Source organism: Galeopterus variegatus, unplaced genomic scaffold (genome assembly GCF_000696425.1).
Source record: "Galeopterus variegatus unplaced genomic scaffold, G_variegatus-3.0.2 Scaffold1334, whole genome shotgun sequence".
NCBI lineage: Eukaryota > Metazoa > Chordata > Mammalia > Dermoptera > Cynocephalidae > Galeopterus > Galeopterus variegatus.
This window is the reverse complement of record NW_007727445.1, coordinates 133970-138403: the sequence shown is the minus strand read 5'-3', so window position 1 is coordinate 138403 and position 4434 is coordinate 133970. Positions and strand designations below refer to the sequence as shown.

The 4434-nt window shown below is 62.3% G+C and overlaps 1 protein-coding gene across 1 annotated transcript in view; it reads left to right on the top strand.

The window, feature by feature from the left end:
* Positions 1-3039: 3039 nt before the first annotated feature.
* Positions 3040-4434, top strand: part of MAMLD1 (mastermind-like domain containing 1) — a 118707-nt gene continuing 117312 nt past the window's right edge. Inside the window, exon 1 of the mRNA XM_008576341.1 lies at positions 3040-3084. The gene's annotated coding sequence lies outside the window, so the exon portion shown is untranslated. The remainder of the gene's footprint in view (positions 3085-4434) is intronic.

Here is a 4434-nt window from a genome sequence, read left to right as displayed (position 1 = left end):
TGTGATGACGGCCATGGGCCCCTTTCCCAGTGTGTATGCACGGTACTGTGGCCCCCAGAGTTTCTCTGAAAAGTTCTAGGCAAACAGAACCTACTACCATTCATTGAGCAGCTACTCCATGCCAGGCACCATGCTAGGAGCTGGGAAAGCAGCAGCGAACAAAACAGGCACCGGCCACTGCCCTCTTGGGATGTGACCCGCAGAGGAGGTCAGCAAGTGGTAAGTGCTGAAGAGAAAACAAAGCAGGGAAGGGGAGAGGAAGTGCCAGTGATGGGCGTGGGGCTCTGCAGTGTTGCATAGGGTGGCCAGGTGACATTGTGTCAAAACTAAAGGAAATGAGGGAGCCGGCCCCGTGGAGATCTGGGGGAAGTCAATCCCAGCCCAAGGGAACAAACCGCTAGTGCAAAGGCCCTAAGGTGGGAATGTACCAGTGTGTTGAGAAGGAGTCAGGAGGCCTGTGTGGCTGGGGCAGAGTGAGCAGCGCAAGGGGAAGATGATGTCATCGGGATAGGAGGAGGGGGCATGGCGTGCAGGGCCTCACAGGCCACCAGAAGCACTTCAGTTTACTCAGTGCAATGGGAGCCACAGCAGGATGTGGTGCAACATCGGGGAGTAGACTGTGGCAGAGAGAGGGGCAGGTTGAGAGCAGGAAAGAAACAGGGCAATCAGGGGCTACTGGAGCAAGCCAGGGGGGAGGTGCTGGTGGCTGGGACCAGAGGGTGGCAGTGGAGGAGCAGAGAAGGCTGAGATTGTGGATGTATTTTGAAGATGGAGACAACAGAATTGTATGCTGGTCTGGATGCGGGGTGTAAGCCAAAGAGAAGAATCAAGGAAGACTCTAGGGCATTTGGCCTGAGCGACTTGAAGGATGGAGCTGCCGTGAACTGAGGTGGCAGGCTATGAGCATGGCAGTTCAGGGGGTTGACCAGTTCCATTCGTGTCTTGTGTCCTTTGGGATGTCTGGTGGCCATCCAGGTGGTGGTGCCAAGCTGGCAGTTAGCCATCTGACAGACTGTGATCTCAGGCTTCTCAGGACACTCCGGGGGAATGAGCATCACTCGCCCCACTGGGGAAGCAGAGAGCAAGTGACATAGGGCTGAGTGGAGGTGCTGGGAACAGAACCCCATCTTCCACCTCCTTGGCTGGTGCACTCTGAGGGAGGGGATCGAATTTTGAAAGCATCCTTCCAGTGCTCTGTGATAGACAGTTGTGCCCCATTCAGCTCTGTTTAATCAGATCCCCTTCAACAGACTCACAAGCTCTCTCAGTTCATAGGGGGCCCTGGTAGCCCTGGAGTGTCTCCCCGTCCCTGCCGGGCTTTGCAGGTAAGGACTGTGATCTACCCATCAATCGGTTCAGTCACCAGAGAGCAATAACGTCTCCTGGCCGCTGGCTTTCTCCAGAGCAGACAGGGCTGGGCCCAGCCAAGGTAGGTTCCTTCCCAGCACCCCGGCTGAGCTGTGCACCCCACCTCGCCCCGCTGGGCCCTGCGTGCTCTGGCGCCCGGGCTGCGGAGCCGGGATTCAGCAGCTGAACCTTGCAGCTGGGCCCGGACGCCGCTCCTCCACCAGGGAACTTCACAAAACGGTCGGCGGCAAGAGCCCAGCCACGCTGCGCCTATGTCGCCCACGAAGGGATTTCACTTGGTTCTTGGAGGGGGCCCGGGCGCTTTCCAAGGGCCGAGGGCGTGGGCGTGGAGGGAAGGAGGGGCCGAGTGGGCGGCGGGCCCACCTCTTTATTCCTGGCCCGCAGCTCAGCCGACCGTGACCAGATGTGGTGGTGACAGTCGCTACTCAGAGTTGCGGGCAGGAGCTGAGCGCTGCTGCTGTCGGAGCAGACACGGGGTCGCTGAGCTGTGCTCAGCCCCTGCCGCCTCCGCAGCCCGGGGAAGTCCAGGTTAGGAAACGCACCCCAGACGGGGACCGTGGAGAAGGCTGCAGCCCAGTGTTCTGGGCAGGGGGGAGGGGAGTCGCCTGCCTTGGCGCCAGGGCAGAGGGTGGACAGGGCGCGCTGGCCCGCCCGGCAGTTTGCAAGGAATCCATGTTCCTGCAGAAGCCGCAGGTGTCAGCCCCAGGATAACGCCGAGGAGAAGGGCCAGCCCAGCCCAGCCTGGGCTTCGCCCGCCCTGGGCCAGTGGGGCCGGAGACTGTGGCTGGCGCGCCTGGGCTCCGGGCTAAGCTCACCAGCGGGCGACACCAACCGCGTCCGCGCTGCGGGCCGGGGTAGGGGGTAGGGGAGTGAGGAGTGGGGCGTTCGGCCCGGAGGGGGCGGGGGCGGTTCTGTAGCCACCTCCTGAGAGCCCTGGTCCCCGCTGCCACCACGGCCAGGTCTGTTTGGCCGTCAGGGCGCGAGCTGGCGAGCGGACGCGTGGGCGGGGGGACCGGCGCTACCCACCCAGCAGCCACCCCCTGAAGGTGAGCGCCCCTCCCAGGGCGAGAACGGGAGGAGCACCCCCCCCCCCGCTAGTTCTTGAGTCAGGCTCTGCCGACAATGGGCAGGGGGAGGGGGCTGAATAGGCTACTTTGTGATGAGGCTCCGGTCCCTGTGACGCTTCGGGGTCCTCCAGGGATCTGTCATTTCTCTCGCGTGCTCACTCGGTCTCTCTCTCTCTCCCTCTCCCTCTCTCTCTCTCTCTCTCTCTCTCTCTCTCTCTCTCTCTGTCTCTCTCTCTTTCTCTCTCTGTCTCTCTCTCTCCCTCTCTCTCTCTGTCTCTCTCTCTCTCTCTCATTTCTCTCCCCCCACCTCTGTCTCTGTACCTCTCTATCTCTGTCGGTCTCTGTTGGTCTCTGTCTCTCACGGTCTCCTACCGTCTCTCTTGGTCTCTGGGGGTCTCTAGCACTCTCTCGCCCTGTCACTGGTGAGTGCTGGCGCAACCGCTCTTCATCTGTCCGGGGCGCACAGGACTCAGCAGCTCACTGTCCCCAGACGCGGGAAGTCTACCTGCGGCGTGCGGGTTTCTGCGGCCCCCGGGCGGGCCCCGTGAGCTCGTGCCCGCGGGCGCTCGGTAACCCTGTCTCCTCTCGCCATCAGCGCACCGTCTAGACGAGCCACCTGACGCCCAGAGCACAGACCGGAGCCGCCGAGGTGAGTGCACCCGCGCCCCTTCCGATCCTCCTGTCCCCACCCCCCGCCCCACACACGCCCCCCGCTGCCCTGGTTCTAGTTGACTGGACAGATGAGGCAGCCACCGNGGGCGGGCGGGCGGGAAGCCCCCCGGAGCGCCGCCAAATACTTTTCTCGGCCAATTGGCTTGGCCAGGCTCCGTCCTGATGCAGGGTGTTCGAAGCCTCCTGGAAAGCTTGCGATGCCGTCTGATTCGGATCCGTGATGAAATTCGGACTGAGCAGACACTCATAGGATTCGCCTGCCAGAGAACTCGGCCCTTAAAGCCGTCGGAACCCGGGCGAACAGACGCACTTCGGGCCGGGGGATTCACTCCCGCCGCGCTCCCGCAGCTGGGTGCGGCTGAGCCAGCCCGGCACCCCAAGTGTGGGTGTGTGTGCGCGGGCGGGAGCACGGGGTGGCTGCAGGACGTGGGGAGAAGAAAGTCCCCGTGCTGGGGTGGCTTGTCGTTGTTTGGTAGCAGAAGGAACCCCCCGGGGCGCCCTCAAAACGGCGGGCGAACGTGCCGTTTATGGGTAACCGACCAGGGCCGGCTCCGGGACATTGTCTGCAAAGGCGAGAGAGCCGAGCTTAGGACAGGCGGCCGCGCTGGAACAAAGACGCAAAGTCTCCCCGAGCCCGAGCAATTTCGAAAGAGTTGGCTGGGGAGAGGGGCCTGGGTCTCCTGGGGGAGACCNACGACGGCGGCGGCTCGGAAGCTTTCGCCACCCCGCGTCTGGCTACCTTTCTCATTCCTGCCCGCACCCTCCTGCCGCGCCCCTCTCCGCCACACACACACACACACACACACACACACGGGGGCTCAAACTCTGCAGGGTGCCCTTTGTTCGGACGCGCGAGGGAGTCGGAGCCGCCACCTCCAGGGTTCGTGCAGCCTGGGCGGGCGGTGAGGACGAGCATGTCCCTCCGGACCGCGCGCGGGCCTGCTGCCTCTGCAGCAACCCAGTGTGCCGGACACCTGGGGATGTCCCAGACGCATGGGCTCCCTGCTTTAAACTTGCAGGAACAGGAGCTTGCATCGAGGCATGTGAAACATAATGTTGGAAGCAACCTTTCGTCATCCTGTCAGCCTGCTCCACCCCTGTCCCCCAAAGTGGTCCGCTTCTCTCCTCCTGAAGTTTGTTCAGGAAGGGATTATGTACTGACAATAAGAACAAGTGACAAATAAGGACAAGTGGGCGGGGTCCAAACTCTGGCTGGTGGGTCTCCGGAGCGAAATCGAATTCCTTCCGATCTCTCGCCGCTCCCGCCCCCCCACCCCCCAATTCCCATTTGATCTGATGTCGACGTTTTATTTGTGACTTTTCACAG